The sequence below is a fragment of the Halichoerus grypus genome, chromosome X (assembly GCF_964656455.1).
Source record: "Halichoerus grypus chromosome X, mHalGry1.hap1.1, whole genome shotgun sequence".
Classification (NCBI taxonomy): domain Eukaryota; kingdom Metazoa; phylum Chordata; class Mammalia; order Carnivora; family Phocidae; genus Halichoerus; species Halichoerus grypus.
Genome location: NC_135727.1, coordinates 109,643,437 through 109,666,480, shown reverse-complemented (window position 1 = coordinate 109,666,480; position 23,044 = coordinate 109,643,437). Strand labels below are relative to the sequence as shown.

At 36.3% G+C, this 23,044-nt stretch overlaps 1 long non-coding RNA gene across 2 annotated transcripts in view; it reads right to left on the bottom strand.

Moving 5' to 3' along the window:
- Positions 1–15,847, bottom strand: part of LOC144380550 (uncharacterized) — a 135,212-nt gene extending 119,365 nt beyond the window's left edge. For both annotated transcript variants that reach the window (XR_013444715.1, XR_013444716.1), the window contains exon 1: positions 15,767–15,847. This is a non-coding gene — a long non-coding RNA (uncharacterized LOC144380550). The remainder of the gene's footprint in view (positions 1–15,766) is intronic.
- Between the last annotated feature and the right edge of the window lie 7,197 nt (positions 15,848–23,044).

Below are 23,044 nucleotides of genomic sequence, written 5' to 3'. Positions count from 1 at the left end.
TCATTTGTTGGGTTTTATTTTTTTATTTTTTATTTTTTTAAAGATTTTATTTTATTTATTTATTCAAGAGAGAGAGAGAGAGAGAGAAACAGCATGAGAGGGGAGAAGGTCAGAGGGAGAAGCAGGCTCCCCGCCGAGCCGGGAGCCCGATGTGGGACTCGATCCCAGGACTCCAGGACCATGACCCGAGCCGAAGGCAGTCGCCTAACCAACTGAGCCACCCAGGCGCCCCCATTTGTTGGGTTTTAGAGGCTAAGGGGAAAGTCAGTGGAGGATAAATGGGTGAGGATAGAGGAAACGGGCTAAAGGATGCCTTTGAAGAATTTGTCTCAATCCCTGATGTAAATATAATTTTTGGAAAGCCTTTTGTTTAGGGGTAAAAAAAATAACTTATAATATGGCTGCAATGAGTAACTCTACCACTGATAAAGCTTTCCTTAGCAAAATGTTTTCACCTTGGATTCCAGAGGTCTGTTAGGCTTAGCCTAAAACAGTGAATATTAGCATCAACATTTAAGCAATTAAAAATGAAAGAATTCAATTGTGATTTTATCCAAAAATGTACATAGATTAGATTTGTATTACATAATAGTACAGACTGAACTTAATACACGTTTGTTTTTTAATTTTTAAAAATTTTTTGAGAGCGGAGCGGGGAAAGATGGTGGAGGAGTAGGGGACCCTATTTCAACTGGTCCCCGGAATTGAGCTGGATATTTACCAGACCACTCTGAGCACCCACGAAACCAGCCTGAGATGTAAGAAGATCTGGATCTCTACAAACAGAATATCGCAGGTGGTTGGTTTTGAGGTATGAAGCGGAGAGCCGTGATTCTGCGGGCAGATATCGGAGGATAAACGGCGGCGGGAGGGTGCCTGGACATGGGGATCCTACACCACCGGTGAGTGACAGCCTCGCGCGCTGCGGAAGGGGGCACAGACTCGCAGACCGGTAGCGGCGGGAAAGGACTTTAGGGCAGCCCCCGGGGTGGAAAACCAGACCGGCGGGGTCGCGAGCACGCGAACCGCAGCCCCCCGGAAAGAAACCCGAGCGACGGTCGCGCGCACACGAACTGCAGCCTCCGAGATGGAAACCTGGTGCGCCGGGGTCCTGCCGGTGAACTGCAACCCCGGGAGTGGAAACCCCGAGCGGTGGAGTCACGCGCGTTCCAACTGGGAGCGGCTGGCGGTTTTAGAAGCACAAAGGGCAGAGAGGAGCCCCGACCTGGAGGCAGGACTGGGAGCGCTGCGGAGGGGCGCACAACCCAGGCCGCTGCAGTTTACAGCAGCACGGACAGAAACGGAGACAGTGTGGCCTGGAGAGCTCACTGAAGAACAGACTGAGGTCTCTCTGCTCTGAGGCAGAGGGTTGCAAACGGTCTCTTCTGCTCTGACTCGCGGAAGAGACGCGGAAAGCCGCCAGGGAAAGGCGCCAGAGAACAAAAGCCCCAAAGACTGATTCCCGCTGAGCCCATCCCCCGCCACAGGGGCGCAGGGCAACTCTGCCCAAACAGGGTTGCCTGAGTAACAGCGCGGCAGGCCCCTCCCGCAGAAGACAGGCTGGGAAAACAAGAGGCCAGCAAGCCTAAGGTCCCGAGAAAACAGGTGCATCTTGCTTGGGTTCTGGTCAATAATTTCAACTCTATACATTCCCTCAAACACCCATCAACAGAATGACTAGGAGGAGGAGCCCCCAAAACAGAAAAGACTCAGAGATTATGACTTATGCTGCAGATTTACAAATGGATACAGATATAACCAAGATGTCAGAGATGGAATTCAGGCTAGCAATTGTGAAGACAATGGCTAGAATGGAGAAATCAATTAATGGCAACATAGAGTCTCTAAGGGCAGAAATAAAAGGTGAATTGGCAGAACTTAAAAATGCTATCAATGAGATCCAATCCAATCTAGATAATCTAACAGCTAGGGTAACTGAGACAGAAGAGAGAATAAGCGATCTGGAAGACAGTATAATAGATAAAAAGGGAAAAGAGGAGGCCAGGGAAAAACAACTCAGAATCCATGAAAATAGAATCAGAGAAATAAGTGACACCATGAAGCGTTCCAATATCGAATAATTGGAATCCCGGAGGGAGTGGAGAGAGAGAGAGGGCTAGAAGATGTATTTGAGCAAATCGTAGCTGAGAACTTCCCTAATCTGGGGAATGAAACAAACATTCGAGTCCTAGAGGCAGAGAGGACCCCTCCTAAGATCAAGGAAAACAGGCCAACACCCCGGCATGTAATAGTAAAACTGCAAATCTTAGAACCAAGGAAACCATCTTAAGGGCAGTTAGGGGGAAGAGAGTCCTTACGTACGGAGGGAGGAACATCAGAATAACGTCAGACCTATCCACAGAGACCTGGCAAGCCAGAAAGGCCTGGCAAGACATACTCAGGGTACTAAATGAGAAGAACATGCAGCCAAGAATACTTTATCCGGCAAGGCTTTCATTTAGAATGGATGGAGAGATGCAGAGCTTCCACGACTGGCAGAAGTTGAAAGAATATGTGACCACTAAGCCGGCCCTGCAAGAAATATTAAGTGGGGTTCTAGAAAAGGAGAAAGACCCCAAGAGTGATCTACAACAGAAATTTACAGGGACAATCTATAAAAACAACGTCTTCACAGGCAACATGATGACAATTAATTCATATCTTTCAATAATCACTCTCAACGTGAATGGCCTAAACGCTCCCATAAAATGGCACAGGGTTGCAGATTGGATAAAAAGACAGGACCCATCCATATGCTGCCTACAAGAGACTCATTTTGAACCTAAAGATACATCCAGACTGAAAGTGAAGGGATGAAGATCTATCTTCCATGCCAGCGGACCTCAAAAGAAAGCTGGGGTAGCAATTCTTTTATCAGACAAATTAGATTTTAAACTAAAGTCTGTAATAAGAGACACAGAAGGACGCTATATCATTCTTAAAGGGTCTATCCAACAAGAAGATCTAACAATTGTAAATATCTATGCCCCCAACATGGGAGCAGCCATCTACATAAGCCAACTGTTAACCAAAATAAAGAGTCATATTGATAACAATACGTTAATTGTAGGAGACCTCAATACTCCACTCTCAGCAATGGACAGATCATCTAAGCAGAAAGTCAACAAGGAAACAAGAGCTTTGAATGATACATTGGACCAGATGGACCTCATAGATATTTACAGAACATTCCACCCTAAAACAACAGAATACTCATTCTTCTCAAGCGCACATGGAACTTTCTCCAGAATAGACCACATACTGGGTCACAAATCAGGTCTCAACCGATACCAAAAGATTGAGATTATTCCCTGCATATTCTCAGACCACAATGCTCTAAAACTGGAACTCAACCACAAGAAAAAATTTGGCAGAAATTCAAACACTTGGAAGCTAAAGACCACTCTGCTCAAGAATGTTTGGGTCAACCAAGAAATCAAAGAAGAACTTAAACAATTCATGGAAGTCAATGAGAATGAAAACACATCGGTCCAAAACCTATGGGTTACAGCAAAGGCGGTCCTAAGGGGGAAATACATAGCCATCCAAGCCTCACTCAAAAAAATAGAAAAATCCCGAATTCACCAACTAACTCTACACCTTAAAGAACTAGAGAAAAAGCAACAAATGACGCCTAAGCCACACATTAGAAGAGAAATAATTAAAATTAGAGCAGAAATCAATGAATTAGAAACCAGAAACACAGTAGATCAGATCAATGAAACTAGAAGTTGGTTCTTTGAAAGAATTAATAAGATTGATAAACCACTGGCCAGACTTACCCAAAAGAAGAGAGAAAGGACCCAAATTAATAGAATTATGAATGAAAGGGGAGAGATCACGACTAACACCAAGGACATAGAAACAATTATTAAAAATTATTATCAACAACTATATGCCAATAAACTGAACAATCTGGATGAAATGGAGGCCTTCCTGGAAACCTATAAGCTGCCAAGACTGAAACAGGAAGAAATTGACAACCTGAATAGGCCAATAACCAGTAATGAGATTGAAGCGGTGATCAAAAACCTCCCAAAAAACAAGAGTCCAGGGACTGATGGATTCCCTGGGGAATTCTACCAAACATTCAAAGAAGAAATAATACCTATTCTACTGAAGCTGTTTCAAAAAATAGAAACAGAAGGAAAACTTCCAAACTCATTCTATGAGGCCAGCATTACCTTAATCCCCAAGCCAGGCAAAGACCCCATCAAAAAGGAGAATTTCAGACCGATATCCCTGATGAATATGGATTCCAAAATCCTCAACAAAATCTTAGCTAATAGGATCCAACAATACATTAAAAGGATCATCCACCACGACCAAGTGGGATTTATCCCCAGGATGCAAGGGTGGTTCAACATTCGCAAATCAATCAATGTGATAGAACACATTAATAAGAGGAGGGAGAAGAACCATATGGTCCTCTCAGTTGATGCAGAAAAAGCATTTGACAAAATACAACATCCTTTCCTGATTAAAACTCTCCAGAGTATAGGGATAGAGGGAACATTCCTCAAGCTCATAAAATCCATCTATGAAAAACCCACAGCAAATATCATCCTCAATGGGGAAAAGCTGAGAGCCTTTCCCTTAAGATCAGGAACACGTCAAGGGTGCCCACTCTCACCACTGTTGTTCAACATAGTACTAGAAGTCCTAGCAACAGCAATCAGACAACAAAAAGAAATAAAAGGTATTCAAATTGGCAAAGAAGAAGTCAAACTCTCTCTTTTTGCAGATGACATGATACTTTATGTGGAAAACCCAAAAGACTCCACCCCCAAATTACTAAAACTCATCCAGCAATTCAGTAATGTGGCAGGATACAAAATCAATGCACAGAAATCAGTTGCTTTCTTATACACTAACAACACAACTGTAGAAAGAGAAATTAAAGAAACGATTCCATTTACAATAGCACCAAAAACCATAAGATACCTCGGAATAAACCTAACCAAAGAGGTAAAGGATCTATACTCTAAGAACTACAAAACACTCATGAAAGAAATTGAAGAAGACACAAAAAGATGGAAAAATATTCCATGCTCATGGATTGGAAGAATAAACATTGTTAAAATGTCTATGCTACCCAGAGCAATCTATACCTTCAATGCCATCCCGATCAAAATTCCAATGACATTTTTCAAAGTGCTGGAACAAACAATCCTAAAATTTGTATGGAATCAGAAAAGACCCCGAATCGCCAAGGAAATGTTGAAAAAGAAAAACAAAGCTGCGGGCATCACGTTGCCCGATTTCAAGCTATATTACAAAGCAGTGATCACCAAGACAGCATGGTACTGGCACAAAAGCAGACATACAGACCAATGGAACAGAATAGAGAACCCAGATATGGACCCTCAACTCTATGGTCAAATAATCTTTGACAAAGCAGGAAAAAACATGCAATGGAAAAAAGACAGTCTCTTCAATAAATGGTGCTGGGAAAATTGGACAGCCACATGCAGAAGAATGAAACTCGACCATTCTCTAACACCATTCACAAAGATAAACTCAAAGTGGATGAAAGACCTCAATGTGAGACAGGAATCCATCAAAATCCTAGAGGAGAACATAGGCAGTAACCTCTTTGACATTGGCCACAGCAACTTCTTTCAAGATACATCTCCAAAAGCTAGTGAAACAAAAGCAAAAATGAACTTTTGGGACTTCGTCAAGATAAAAAGCTTCTGCACAGCAAAGGAAACAGTCAACAAAACAAAGAGGCAACCCACAGAATGGGAGAAGATATTTGCAAATGACACTACAGATAAAGGGCTGGTATCCAAGATCTATAAAGAACTTCTCAAACTCAACACCCAAAAAACAAATAATCAAGTCAAAAAGTGGGCAGAAGAGATGAACAGACACTTCTCTGAAGAAGACATACAAATGGCTAACAGACACATGAAAAAATGTTCATCATCATTAGCCATCAGGGAAATTCAAATCAAAACCACACTGAGATACCACCTTACACCAGTTAGAATGGCAAAAATGGACAGGGAAAGAAACAACAAATGTTGGAGAGGTTGTGGAGAAAGGGGAACCCTCTTACACTGTTGGTGGGAATGCAAGTTGGTACAGCCACTTTGGAAAACAGTGTGGAGGTTCCTCAAAAATTTAAAAATAGAGCTACCCTATGACCCAGCAATTGCACTCCTGGGTATTTACCCCAAAGACACAGATGTAGTGAAAAGAAGGGCCATATGCACCCCAATGTTCATAGCAGCAATGTCTGCAATAGCCAAACTGTGGAAAGAGCCGAGATGCCCTTCAACAGATGAATGGATAAAGAAGATGTGGTCCATATATACAATGGAATATTACTCAGCCATCAGAAAAGATGAATACCCAACTTTTCCATCAACATGGATGGGACTGGAGGAGATTATGCTAAGTGAAATAAGTCAAGCAGAGAAAGTCAATTATCATATGGTTTCACTTATTTGTGGAACATAAGGAATAACATGGAGGACATTAGGAGAAGGAAGGGAAAAATGGGCGGGGGGGATTGGAGGGAGAGATGAACCATGACAGACTATGGACCTGAGAAACAAACAGGGTTTTAAAGGGGAGGGGGTAGGGGGGATTGGTTAGCCCGGTGATGGGTATTAAGGAGGGCACGTACTACATGGAGCACTGGGTGTTATACGAAAACAATGGATCGTGGATCACTACATCAAAAACTAATGATGTATTGTATGGTGACTAACATAACATAATAAAATTTAAAACTACAGAAAAAAAATTTTTGAGAGAGAGAGAGTGTGCACACGTGGGCAGGGGGGTAGGAGGGAAAGGGAGAGCACCCCTTAACTTAATACTTTAATATAGACACTTTAGAAACATTTTATACTAGAAAGATATATAATACCAAAGAATTTTACTATATTAAATGTTGGCGAGGTGGAACTTTCAAAAAGTTAACTTGGGTGGCACTGAGAGTTTTCATCTTATATAATTTTAACCTCAAACTATTCAGTTGCCAGGTTTAATGATCTCATCATTTTAAAAGAAAATTTTCTATTGGTTTTCTCCTGGCACCTTATGGATCATGCTGCATTTCCCTCAGGGGCAGTTACTTGCCCCGTTGTCATTGTTATGGATTAAGAACATAACTTAGACCTTCAAGCATCCTTGCCTATTGCACTTGTTCTCTGTGCTCCCAAGACATCATTTGCACCCTCTTTTCACTACTTGGTATCATTTCTTATTCTACAGACACCAGTTGTTTACTTTTCCATCTCTCCCACTAAATTGTGAAATTACAAGACAAAGTTATGCCTTATTTCACCTTATAAAACAATACCTGGAAGTGTAGACGTTCTATAAATGAAATTTGAGGTAAAATGCAAATAAGGATATAGGAAATTGGATAATGCTTAATAGACATTTTTACCCAACAGTGATAAAATATTTTAAATAATAAGGAATTATAATATTTTGCCCAGAGTAAGAGTTTTCTTCTGTAATAATATAATCTAGTTAGTACATAAAATGAGAAAATTTTTATCCATTATGGGTTTTTTTTAGTATTTACAGATTGTGATTTGGGTATTTCTTCGCCATTATCATTTTCTCACATACACTTACAATATTACTACCATATAACTACATACACACACACAACATTTTATATATACATTATTACACAATTCAATATACATGATTTAACACATTTTACTAGAATAATAAATTAATATACCTATGTATATATTATACATGTTATGTATGTATATACACATTTTGTGTATATATATATAATTTACACATTACACTTGAATTTTCATAGCTCTGCATTTTTTAAATAAGAATAATTATAAAGGGAAACCTTTTCTGTTTCTCTTCATACATTTCTCATGGTTTCCTTTCTTCAAACTTACAGAGAAATGCTGACTGTTTTTCCACAGAGAATTCTGCATTGCTTTTAAGTTAGAAATCCCTCTCTTAGACTATGTCTCTCATTACATAGCAAAGAGAATCACGCTACAGCTGACATTGCAGATAGCGAATTTTATTTGAGTTTTTAATTATTGCCATTTTTAAAATGATTATGTAGGCAAACCTCATTTTGTAGAGAAAAATCATGCTCCACCATTATATATAAGGATTATGATGACGTTGATGAAGGAAGAGGAGGAGGAAGAGACAAGACAGAGGAGGAGTAAAGGATGAAGGAAGAAGAAAAGGGAGAACAAAATTTTACACAATTACCAGGATATTTTAGCCACAGTACCTTTACCAAAACTGCTGTTCACATGAAAAAAAAAAATCCATCTGTGAGTTGTGTCTACAGTGAAGGTGTAAGAAGAAACTTAAGAGAGTTTTAAGTATCTAGACAAAACTCTCAGTTTCATCAGTTTCCATGGCCAAAGTGTGTACTTCTGAAATCCCAGTGGCATCATTAGAATATTTATTAATCTCTATGTTAGTGTTTGTGAAATTAAATACAATAATTTATTCCAAGTTCTTTACACAGCACATAACACATAGTAAGCATTCAAAAATTAGTACCTGTTATTGTTATTATTGGTTCCATTTCCCTGTTAATACCACTGTTTTCTCTTAGGTGTAACTCTCAATATTGCCAATTCTTAGGCATTTTTATTCCATCTCTTCATTTGCATATCCATTTAAGCAAAGCTAAAACACAGTGAACATTTCTTTAAGTCTAAACTATGTGGACTTTGATCACACAATTGTTTCTTGATGAATATAAGTGCCCTCTGATGCTGAGAGTAGGTCATATTTATTTCCTAATGAAACAAAATATGGTATTCTTTTGATAATCCTGCTTCCTATGATTGCCACTGTTTTCATTGTATTGCTTCTGTAAGTGGTGGAATTTGGCACCAATAAACAAATGGCAGGTGGCAGTAACACTACCCTTTTATAAATCTAAGGCCAATGCAGAAAATGGTGTCATCGAAAGAGTACATTGCTTAACAGGCTTTCAAAAGTGAATAATCAAGGGCACCAATTCTTACTCTGTTATTACATTATATGAGGTAAATTAATCCCAAAGCACCATTGGTGCTTCTCTAATGTGTGGAAAAGTAACCATTTTATTTAACGACTAGCACTCAATCTGGAACCAAAAAAATGTATTCCCTAGGCCTTTCACTGCCCTTTTCAATTTGTTCACCACCTATTCTCTGCACTCCATGGATAAAACCCTAAGTATGTTCCACAACTTTTCATTCACGTAGAGAAAAAAATATCCTCTGGCCACTTTAGTCCCAAAAATAAAGACCCATTTTTAGTAACTAAAATATCCAGGCCCTTAACAATGCTAAAATGTGCATAGATGCTTTATCCAAAGTAGACGCAAATAGCATTCAACTCAAATGGCAGGCAACGGTAGAATGGATAAATGTCAATACAATGAAATACGTATGCAGTAGAATATTAGGCACAGAAAGCAAAATGTGAAGGTATCCTACAAACAATTACACAGGTACTACACTAAGCAAAACAAGCTGAACGCAAAAGAGTACACAGCACAGAAGTCCAGTTAAATAAAGCTACCTATTTTTGGGGGCGCCTGGGTGGCTTAATCTGCTTTCAGCTCAGGTCGTGATCCCAAGGTCCTAAGATCGAGTCCCGCATCAGGCTCCCTGCTCCACAGGGAGTTTGCTTCTCCCTCTGCCCCTCCTCCCACTTGTTCTCTCAATCTCTGTCTCTCAAATAAATAAAATCTTTAAAAAAAACTAAAGCTACCTATTTTTTGAAATATTAGTAAACTATACATTTGACATTTCATGTAACATAAAGACTATTAACGAAGTGAATAAATGTATGTCCATCTGAAAGAAAATATTACCAATACCTTTGGGATCCCATATACACACACTTGTCCAATTGTATCACCCTGCCTCCTATGAAAACACACACACATCAAAATAATGGATAAAGATGTGGTGTGCACATGCACACTCACATTAGAATATTATTCAGCCATAAAAAGGAATGATATTTTGCCATCTGTGACAACTTGGATGGACCTAAAGGGTATTATGCTAAGTGAAATAAGTCAGACAGAGAAAGACAAATACCATACGATTTCACTTACATACAGAATCCAAAAACCAAACCCAATGAACAAATAAAAACCAAAGAGACTCTTAAATACAGAGAACAAACTGATGGTTGCCAAAGGGAAGATGGATGGGATTATAAGCAAAAGAGATCACGGGGATTAAGAGGTACTTCCAACTATAAAATATATAAGTCATGGAGATGAAAAGTACAGAACAGGGAATATAGTCAATAATATTGTAATAATATTATACAGCTGCAGATGGTGACTATACTTATCATGGTGAACAATGAGTACTGTACAGAATTTTTGAATCACTATGTTATACACCTGAAACTAATATAAGATAATATGTGAACTACAATCAAAACAAACAACCAGGGCGCCTGGGTGGCTCAGTTGGTTAAGCGACTGCCTTCGGCTCAGGTCATGATCCTGGAGTCCCTGGATCGAGTCCCACATCGGGATCCCTGCTCGGCGGGGAGTCTGCTTCTCCCTCTGACCCTCCCCCCTCTCATGTGCTGTCTCTCTCATTCTCTCTCTCTCAAATAAATAAAATCTTTAAAAAACAAACAAACAAACAACCAAACAAACAAAAAAAGCCTTAAGCAAATGAACCTTGGCAAAAAAAAAAACAACTTAGAAATTATTTTATCAACTAAAATTCTAGAGTAGAAAACTATGGTAAACAAAATGAAGAATTCACTAAGGGGACTTAAAAGTAGATTCATTACAACAGAAGAATGAATCAGCAAACTTGAAGATAGGTCGATAGGAATTATGTAAACTTCATGAAGCACACACAAACAAAATTGTGAAGTTTTCAGAGAAAGTGGGACACTATCAAGAGTACCAACATACACATAATGAAAATGCCAGATGGAGAAGTGAGAGAGAATGGAACAGAAAATACATTTCAAGAAATAATAGCTAAAAAGTTCCCAGATTTGATGAAAATCACTAATCTATACATCTAAGAAACTCATCTAATTCCAAAGAGGGTAAATGTAAGAAGATCCACATCCAGAGACATCATAGTCAAAATGCTGAAAGCAAAAAATAAAGACAAAATATTGAAAGCAAGAAAAGAGTGAATCATCACGTGGAAATTAACACCCATGAGACCAACAGCTGACATTTCATGAGAAACACTGCCAGAATGCCATGGGACAACATATTCAAAGTGTTGAAACAAATAAATAAATGAACTGACAACCAAGGTTCCTATATCCAGCACAGCTCTCTTTCAAAATGAAGGTAAAATGAAGACATTCCCAGAGGAACTAAAACTGAAAGAATCTGTTATGAATCCTGCAAGAAGAAATTCTAAAGGAAGGTCTTCAGCATAAAAGGAGTGGCACCAGACTTATACAATATAAATCTATATGGAAAAAAATAGATATTCAGTAAAAACAATTATGTAAATAATTAGGCAAGTATAATTACATATTGATGTTCCTTTCTTATCATAACTGATGTAAAAGACAATTACACAAAACTATTTATAAAGTTATATTTTGCTCATGTAACATACACAAATATATATTTCACAATAAACACAAAGGAAAGGGTTGTGAATGAAACTATATTAGAGCGAGGAAATAAAACCAAGTGGTACCATGAATTCACAGGAAGAAATGGGACATAAGAAGTGTAATATAAAATAAACTCTGTAAATATATTTATATGTCCCTTTCTACTAGATTTTTCAATAGACATATACTTATATAAAGAAATAATTTTGACAATGTATTGTTGGCTATATAACAGATATAGACATAGTAGGTATAAAAATGACAGCACAGTGAAGGTGAGTGGGAATGGAGCTATAGAGCAGTAAAGGTTCTGTATCACACCACTAACCTACAATTCTGCTGGCAAAATTATCCTTCAAAAGTGAAGGAAAAATAAAATCTCCTCAGGCAAACAATTGAGGGTATTTGTTTTCAGTAGACCTGCTTTCCAAGAAATGTTAAAAGAAGTTGTTTAGAGAAAAGGAAAATGATATAGGTCAGAAGTCAGAAACTCCTGTGTGCAAAATAAAAAGGAAAAATGCTGAAAAATGAATTATTAAAGGTAAAATACAAACTTTTATTTTTCCTTTTCTAAATTGATATAACAGATAAAAGCTTGTTCAAAATAATTCCAGGAACATGTTTGATAATATATATGTATATGCATACATATGTATTTGTGTCATGTATGCTTATGTATAAGTGAAATGAATGACAGCAATGATACAATGGATGGGAAGAAGGAATTAGGAATAGTTTGTTATTATAAGGTACCTGTACCTCCCATGAAGCAGTATAGTTGCATTTGAAAGTGGGCTTGGCTTATATGTAAATGTATATTGCAAACACTAGGGTCAGGCAAAACTAAAAAAAAGTAAAAAGGAAGTATAATAATATCCTAAGAGAGAAAAAGGAACATACACAATGTTCAATTAAAACCACACTTATATATAGAATATAAAAATGTCAGACTCATAAAGGTGGAGAGGAGAAAGGTTGCCAGGGGGTGGGAGGTAGGGAAATGGGGAGATACTGGTTGAAGGGTACAAAGTTTCAGGTACTCAGGATGAAGAAGTTTTGGAGATCTGATGTACAGCATGGTGATACAGTTACTGATACTGTATTGTACACTTTAAACTTGCTAGGAGAGTAAATCTTAAGTGTTCTCACCAAGAAAAAAAAAAAGGTAACTATGTAAGATGATACATATGTTAATTAATTCACATTGTATACATAACCAATTATATCAGAAGAGGTGAGGAAGTAAAAAATAAGAACAAATTACCAGGACATCAAATAGAAAACAATATTAAATATGGTAGATATTAATTCAACTATCCAAAAATCACTTTCAACATCAATAGTCTAAATGTACCAGTTAAAAGACAGTGATTGTCAGAATAGATAAAAAAAAAAAACAAGACCTTGCCATATGCTGTCCATGAGAAAACCACTTAAATATACAGAAACATACAGATTAAAAGTAGAGGGATGGAGATGCTTATACTATTCTAACACTAATCATAAGAAAGTGGGAGTAGCTTTATTAATTTCCCACACAACAGACTTCAGAACAAGTAAAATTATTAGAGATAAAGAGGGGTATTACATAATGATAAAGGAGTCAATAATCCAGTAAGATATAGGACTCCTCAATGTGTATGTGTCTAATAACAGAGTATCAAAATATGTGTGTAAAATGCTGATATAACTGCAAAGAGAAATAGATGAATCCACTATTAGAGTTGGAGACTGGAACACTACTCTATCAGAAACAGACAGATCCAGAAGGCAGAAAATCAGTAAGAACACAGTTGAACTCCCCAACATCATCAACTAGATATAACTGACATCTATAGTCTACTTCCAACAACATCAGAATACACAACTTCTCAAGCTCACAAAGAACCACCAAGCTAATCCCCATTCTGAGCCATAAAACGTGTTAACAAATTTAAAAGAATAGAAATCATACAGTGTCTGTTCTCAGGTTATAAAAAAAATTAAACTAGAAATCAACAAAAGAAAGAGCTGGAAATCATACAGAGAATGTTATTTGACTGTAATGGAATCTAACTAGCAATCAGTAACACAAAACAAGAGGAAAATCTCCAAACACTTGGAAATTGAACATATACTTCTAGATACCCCATGGTCTACAAGGAAGCCTGAAGATAAATATTTAAAAATATATAAAACTGAGTGAAAATGAAAATTAACAGATCAGAATGTGTGGGACACAGTTATACTAGTGCTGAGAAAGAAATTTTTAATAAGGAGCACTTACATTAAAAAAGAAAAATTCTTTAAGTCAATTATGTAAGTTAACACTGCTACAAACCAGAAAAAAAGAAAATAATCACAAAGCAAGCAGAAGAAAGGGAATAATAAAAGAGCAGGAAACAATGAAATTGAAAATATAGAAAACACATAAACCAATGAAAAAAATTCTTTAACAGAAATCAATAAAGTTGGTAAAGCTATACAGCAAGACTTGACAAAGACAAAAAAAAAAAAAAAAGATGACAAAATCACCAATATCAGGAATGAAAGAGAAGCAAGCTATCACTGCACACATTACAGCCATTAAAAGGATAACAAGGGAATACTACAATCAACTTTACACAAATAAATTAGACAATTTGGAAAAAATGGATCGATGCCTTGAAAACCACAAACACCTAAACTCAATCAAGATGAAACAGACAATCAGAATAGCTTATGTCCATTGAAAGAATTGAATTCAAAATTTAAAAAACCTGCCAAGAAATTTCCAGGCCCGGATGGTTTCACTGGTAATCTAACAATTATTCAAAGAATTAACACCAATTTTACACAACTTCTTTCAGAAAATAGAAAAAAAAAAGGAATGTTTCCTAACTCATTTTCTAAGGCCAGTAATGTCCTGATATCAAAAATAGACAAAGACAGTACAAAAGAAAACTACAGACCAATTTCTTAGATGAATGTAAATGCAAAAATCCTCAATGAATTAGTAAACTTAATGCAATGATGTATGATATTGATTAGGCATCATGACAAAATGGGATTCATTCCAGCTATGCGAATCTGCATCATCATTTAAAAATCAATTACTGTAAGCCACCATATCACCATGATAAAGAAAAACATATATATACATGACTGTAACAACTGACATGGAAAGGTATTTTAAAAAATTCAACAACCTTTCATCATTAAAGAAAAAACATCTCAGCAAGTTATCAATAGAGGCTATCTACCACTACTTACTAAAGAGCATCTTAAAAAAACAACTACAGCGAACATTATATTTAATTATTAAAGACTGAATGCTTTCACTCTAATTTTTTTTTAAGATTTATTTATTTTAGAGAGAGACAGAGAGAGAGAACGTGCACGGGCAAGCAGGGGGCGGGGCAGAGCGAGAGGGAGGGAATATTAAGCAGACTCCCCGCTGAGCGTGGAGCTTGATCCCACGACCCATGAGAGATCATGAACTGAGCTGAAACCAAGAGTCGGACACTTAACTGAGCCACCCAGGTGCCCCAACTTTCACTCTAATTTCAAAAACAAGACAAGGGAGTCTGGGGGCACCTGGGTGGCTCAGTCCGTTAAGTGGCTGCCTTCGGCTCAGGTCATGATACTGGGGTCTTGGGATCGAGCCCCACATCCGGCTGCTCAGTGGAGAGCCTGCTTCTCCCTCTCCATCTGCCTGCCACTCTGCCTACTTGTGCTCTCTCTCTCTGTCAAGTAAATAAATAAAATCTTTAAAAAAAAAAAAAAGACAAGGGAGTCTGCTACCACCACTCTTATTGAAGAGAATATTAGAAAGTCTTGCCATTAAAATGTCAATAAATAAATAATATACATACATATCGGAAAGAAGAACTAAAATCATGCCATTTTACGGAACATATTGTCTGTTAAAAATTCCAATCAATCTACTAAAAATCCTCATAGAATAAGTGACTTCAGCAGAGTTGCAGGAAGCAAGATGAAACACAAAATATAATCATATTTCTATATACTAAATATGAACATGTGGAAATCAAAATTAAGAATTCCCAAGTTTTTAGAAGTATGTCAAATTATTGATCCAAGATCAATAAACCAAAGCAGGTTAAATCAAAACAGATATTCATGTGGGTACATCATACTTAAACTGCTAAGAGCCAAAGAATAAAAAACAAAAGTGTCAGAGAAATAAAGATAAATCGCCTACCTGGGAATGATGATTTAAATAATAATTCCTGTCTTCTCAAGAGTTTCCATGGAGAACTGTACAAAATGGGGCAGCACTTTTGCAAGGCTGAAAGAGAAAACACAGCTGCCAACCCAGAATTTTATATTCATCAAAATTCTTTCCAAACTGAGGACGAAACAAGACATATTCACACAATCAAACCTGAGACCATTACTGCTGTACAACGTATAATGCAAGTAATACTAAAGGAAGGTCTTCAGGCTGAAGGGAAAGGACCCCTCATGGAAATTAAAAACTACGGGAAGGAGTGAAGAGTACTATAGAGGGAAAATAGCTGGATAAATATGACAACTTTTCTCTATGTTTGAAAAACATCTCTGAAGCAAAAATGGTAAACAGTATTGAATATGTAAAATACATGACAGGGATATATTTGTTATATAGGAAATATGACAAAAGAAAGGAAAAGGATTAAAAGAAATACAGTGTTGAGAGGATACATTCACATCAAGAGGTACTTTCATAACTCTACACACCAGGATAAGATAGCAATTAGTATGTCAGTCCCTAAAGCACTAATGTTATAAGTAGTAATATGGTTAGTATGGCTATATAATGAGTTCCTCCAAAACTTATTTACTCATTATTTACTGTTTTTGTTTCCCACAAGGATGTACCTCAATAAGTACAAACATCAAGTGGTTTGTATCTGGCACATGTTAGAAAGTGAAGAAAAATTTACTGAATCAATGAAATATTTAAAATGAAATAAATTATGTAAAATGAAATAAATTATGTGAAATGATAAAAAAGATACACTCCTGGGGAAGAAAAACTATCTTACGGACATATGGATTATATTAATTTTCTATTAAAAAAACCCTACAGATCCAAAAGTATTTCAATAACTAGCTTCTGTAGAAATAAACACTTTTAATGGTATTCCAGCCTCTTTAGCCCAACCATCCTGCTGAGAAAATTTAAGAAAGGTGGAAGATACTAATCCAAGGAAGCAAATTTTTGAAGAGACAGAATCTCAGACACGAAGCCTATGTTGTGTGATCCATCAAAATTTACTACTGCTTTTCTCTTGAAGGCTTTTACTGATTCCAAAGATGTGACTGAGTATTCATAATATTAAACAAGAAGTTGTAGCTAAGAATGTATAAAGGACTTGCAGCAGTCTCAACTAATCCAGGGACACAGACTGGACCTGACAGTGCACCAGGAAAGAGAGGCTCTGAAAAACCAAGGTTCATTTGGCACCCCCTTAGGGCTATGCCCTAATGTCAATTTGAACCTCAAATAAATAACTCCACACAAAACCTGAAATCCAGCTTCAAAATGATTCAATTTCTAACTGTGGTGAGATGAACTACCCACACCGTAACTGCCTCCCAAAAGCAAAAGCTCACAAAAGAAAGATAAAATCACCCAGAAACTTCAATTACTTCTATAGTATTTCATACAGAAAATCCAGCCTGCATTAAAAAATAACCACACATACAAAAAGTGAATGGGCAGGAAAAGAACACCTGTTTCATCACATGTGAGATTCATTTTCTCTAGTGAGGATGTTGGGACAGAGAAAACTAAGACTTTGCTACACCAAGCAATTTAGAGCAATAGTGAGATAGCACTATGTACCTATTAGATGGGCAACAATGAAAAATGTTGACCGTAACAAATGATGACAAGGAAACAGAACAAATGCAATTCTCATATTCTGCTGGTAAGGTGTACAACTGTATATTCACAACACATAACACTTTGACATACTGTAAAATAACTGAAATATACAACTGTCATATGATCCAGTCATTCTGTTTCTTGACATTTTTCCTAGCAAAAATGAATTTATATCTCCATATAAAAACTCCAAAAATGGGGTGCCTGGGTGGCTCAGTCGGTTAAGCATCTGCCTTTGGCTCAGGGCCTGATCCCAGGTCCTGGGATCAAGCCCCCCATTGGGCTCCCTACTCAGCAAGGAGCCTGCTTCTCCCTCTCCCACTCCCCCTGCTTGTGCTTGTGCACTCTCTCTCTCTGTCAAATAAATAAATAAAATCTGGGGAAAAAAAAAAAAACTCCAGAAATGTCTAAACATGGGAAAGTGAAAAGGGCTGGGGCAGGGTCAGAAAGGAGAAATATGAAGTTCACAAGGAATCTTGACGGGGAGGAGTAGATATTTACATTATCTTAATTGTGGTGATGGTTTCATAATACACACGTATCTAGAAACTTAGTTAATTTTAATGTGCAATTTATTTTAAATCAATTATACCTCAATGAACCTGTTCAAAATGTGCAGCATGCACCAAATATGTGTCTTAAAGAAAGTCTAGATAAAGCATTAAATCCCCAAAGAGGAAGTACTGAAAGTTTTAAATGATCATCCACTTCAAGAACCTGAAAAACGAAGTAATTTTTAACCAAAACATAATAGCTATGGTGAGCACTGTGAATTGTGTAAGACTGTTGAATCACAGACCTGTACCTCTGAAACAAATAATACATTATATGTTAAAAAAAAAAAAAGAAGAGAGTAGGAAGGGAAAAATGAAGGGGGGGAAATCGGAGGGGGAGACAAACCATGAGAGACTATGGACTCTGAGAAACAAACTGAGGATTCTAGAGGGAAGGGGGGTGGGGGGATGGGTTAGCCTGGTGATGGGTAATAAAGAGGGCACGTACTGAATGGAGCACTGGGTGTTATATGCAAACAATGAATCATGGAACACTACTAATCAAAAACTAATGATGTAATGTATGGTGATTAACATAATCAAAGAAAAAAAGAAAAAAAAACAAAAAACATAATAGAAATAAAATGATAAAATTAAGATAAATGAATGAAATTAATAAATTACAAAGAGAAAACTTAAAAATCCAAAAGTTGTTTTTTGATGTTGCTGCTGTTGTTCTTTTTGGAAGAAGGCAAAAAATTATAAACTCTTGACAACACTTATCCCCCCACTTTTAAAAAGAAAAATATATCTAAAACATTATATTATCACTACCAAGAGTGTAGAGTGGATTATCACTATAGGTCCTTGAGATACATGCATAATAGCATAAGTTATGATGATATTTTGAAGTTACCTGAAATCAGTAAGTTCCAAGAAATAATCAGCTCAAAAAAAAGGAAAAAGAAAATTTAGAAAATTTCAATAATTCTATATCTACTTAATAAATTGCATCTGTAATTAAATCCTTCTTACCATGATTCTATACCCTTGTGCCTGAGGGCCTGATGTTTTCCATATAGTTAAAAAGAAACAACACTAATCTTGCATAATCTTTTCCAGAGAATAGAAACATTAAAAACACTCCTCAATTATGTTATGAGACTACTATAAACTTTACACCAAAACAACAAGAATATTATAAGAAAATCAATGGTTTATAGTAGAGAACTGGAGAAATGAAGCACCACCATTCCAATGCTGAAAGAAAAATAAAAATGTCAACCTAGAATTCCATATGCAGAAAAAACACACTTGTACAACATATATATATATATAATATATATAATTATGTGATTAAAATAAGATTATTTTCTATTATTTCTTTAAATGATAATTAACTAGAATAACTGCTCTACTCCACCCAAATACCACAGAAAAACCTGAGACCCCATCCTCAGTCATACCACCAAAAGTCCACTCTTACCAGATTATAAATAGTTAACCCAAACCTCCCATCCCATGATGTCCAACAAGCTTCAAGCAGGGAGCTGAAACCTTAATAACTGCGTGGTGGTAAAGAGCTGTCTTTCACTACAGTTCAGTGCCAATGGACAGCATGTGGCAAGTCTGGACTTCCAGTCCCTGAAATTTGATGACATGCTGCTCCCTTCCTTGCTGAGGTGCTGTCAGAGGAGATCTAGTAAAGATTAATGACTTTCACCAGAGCCCATGCTAAAGAAGTATTCTGTATGGTGTCAATGGAGTCTACATGAGGGTCTGTAACCTGACATTCCTACTATTCACATCAGGGAGGAATTAGTGAAGGTCTAGTGGGGAGCCAGAACTCCCAATGCCACCTAGCAATAAGCAAGAACATTCCCTATTCATGAGTCAGTGGAGGACAATGATGGAACATGGACTGCTACAATCACCCAGCAATAGAGGCAGTGACTTCACCTTTCCCTTCATGGTATAATACCAGAGGAAATAATAATTGATCTTGAAGGAGGAAACAGAAATTACCCAATCAAAACAATGGAGAGGAAACAGATGGGGTTTTTTAAAAACGCAAAAAACTAAGACTCAGGAACCTGTGGGTCCATAACAAACATTCTAACAATCCTGTTAGTGGAATCCCATAAGGACTAAATAAAGTATGGGACTGAAAGAATACTCTAATGTATAATGCCTAAAACCGTCTCAGTTTTTCAAAAGACATGAACTTACAGATTCAAGAAGCGTAACGATGCCCTATCAGGATAAACTTAAAGAAATCCACACCAGGAAACATCATAGTCAAACTTCTAAAAACTAAAGACAGAAACAAGTTCTTGAAAGCAGCAAGACAGAAACAACACCTTACCTATAGGGAAAAACAACATTCAAATTGAGTCTATATTTTCACCAGAAACCAAGGAAGCCAGGCGATAGTGACACATTTTTCAAGTGCTGAAAGGAAACAACTGTCAACCCAGAACTCTACAACCAGTAAAATTATCTCCGGACTGAAGTGAAAATGAAGATATTCTCAGATCAGGGAACACTAAAAGAACTGATTGCCAGCAAAATACGCCAAGAGAATTGCTAAGGGAAGTTCTAAAATGTTTCCTTTCTAAATAGAAGGGAATGATAGAAGTAATCTTGAAACATCAAAAAAGAAGAAAGAACAAGGTAAGCAAATACACAGATGAATACAATAAATGTTCTTTCTCCTTTTGAGTTTTTTGTATTATCTTTTCAGCTGAAACGAAAATTCTAACATTGTCTGATATGGATTCTGAAAGTATATAGAAGAAATATTTAAGACAATTATATTAAAAGCAGGAGGAGAATAAAAGGGATGTTTTAGGAGGTAAGATTTCTACACTTCACTAGAAGTGGTAAAATGATGATAACGATAGATTTTCATAATGATAGAAAAATCAAGTGATCAACTTATTGATAGCAGATATATAAGACATCCAGAGTAATCAGTAAAATGACTAATGCAAAAAGATACACTCAAATACAGTATACATAAGTAAAATTTGAATTCTAAAAACCTGTTCAAGTATCCATGGGAAGGTTGACAAAAGAAAAACAGAAAAATTAAAAATAGGGTGAATGAATAGAAAAAAAAGACACACACAAGTCCTAATATATAGATGATAACATTAAATGAAAATGGCCTACATATATCAACTAAAAGACAGATACTGGCTGAGTGAACTAAAAAAAAAAAAAAAAAGAAAAGAAAAGACAACCATTTTCTGTCTACTGCAAACTCACTTTAAATATGATTTAGGTAGACTGAAAGCAAACGATGGGAAAAGATACATCATGCCAACAATAATCAAACAAAAGCAAGAAAGGCAATATTAATATCAGATAAACAAAATTCAGAGCAAAGAAAATTACCAGAGACAGAAATGGACACCACACAAAGATGTATCCTCAATCCAATAAGATACAGTAATCCTTTATCCAACAAACAGAGCTACAACATGAGAAGCAAAACTGATATAACTGAAAGAAGAAATAGATGAATCCATAATTATACCTGGAAATGTCAACCCTTCTCTCTTTATAGTTGATAGAACAAATGTACAGAGATAGCAAGGATGCTGAAGAAATCAACACCATTAACTGACAGTACCTAATTGATAATTATATAACACTATACCAAATAACAACAAAATACAAATTCTTTTCAAGTGTCCATGGAATATATACCAAGATAGAACATAGCCTGGGATAAAAAAGAAAGCTCAACAAATTGAAAATAATTGAAATCCTAAGAGTATGTTCTTTGACCATATTGGAATCAAATGGGAAATCAATAACAGAAATGTACAAAAATTTGCACACAAAACAACACACTTGTAAAAAATCCCTAGGTCAAAGAAGTATCAAGGAAAAAAATTTTAAATCACTGAAATAAATGAAAAAAAATACAACATATCAAAATTTAAGATCAAAAACAGAAATAGAAAAATAGCAAATAAAAGAGAAACATTTCCCAATTCATTTTATGAAGCTAGTATTACTAAGATAAAAATTAGACAAAGATATAAAGCCAGGACAGATTAATTAATATCTCTCAAATACAGACATAAAATCCTCAACATAATATTAGCAAATAGAACTCAGAAGCATATAAAAAGATTTAAGCACCACAAACAAGTGAGTTTAAATCCAGGCATCCAAGGCTGGTGCACTATTTGCAGTCAAATGCTCTACCACTGAGCTATACCCCCATGCTGGTGCACTATTTGAAAACCCATCAATGTAGTCTACCATATTAACATGCTAAAAAATGAATATGACATAAACTTACCAGTTGATGAAGTAAAATCCATTAACCAAATTCAACACCTAGTTATTCATGATAAAAACTCTCAGAGAAATAGGAATACAGAGAAACTTCTAACTTGATGAAGAGCATATACAAAAGATCTAAAATATAGATTATGCATAATGGTTAAAAAATGAATGCTTTCCTGCTAAGTTCAAGAATAAAAGGCAAGTATGCTCACTCTCACATTTATTCAAAATAGTGCTGGAAGGTGAGCCAGGATAATAAGGTAAGAAAAGGAAATAAAAGGCATATAAACCTGAAAGGAAGAAATGAAACTATTGCTATCTGCAGATGACATGATATGTCCACATAGAAAATCCCAAGGAATCTATTAAAATGACATCAGCAAGGCTACATGACACAAGATGAACATACAAGTTCAACCGTATTTCTATATACTAGCAATGATCTTGCGTACACTGAAATTTTAAAAAGATAGAATTTACAAGTGCTTCAAAAATTAAATACTTACAGGCAAATCTAACAAAATATGTATAGGCCTTGTATACAAAAACTGATGAAAGAAACCAAAGAATATTTAAACAAATGGAGAGACATACCACGCTCATGGAATAGAAGATTTAAGATTTAGTAAAGACTTAAATACTCCCCACAATGATATACAGGTTTAATGTAATTCCTAAGTAAATTCTAACAATGTATTTTGTAGTTATTAACAAGAGCATTCTAAAACTGAAATGAACACAAAATGGAACTAGAACACCTAATAAAATTTTGAAATAGTAGAATAAAGTTGGAGGAATCACTCCACCC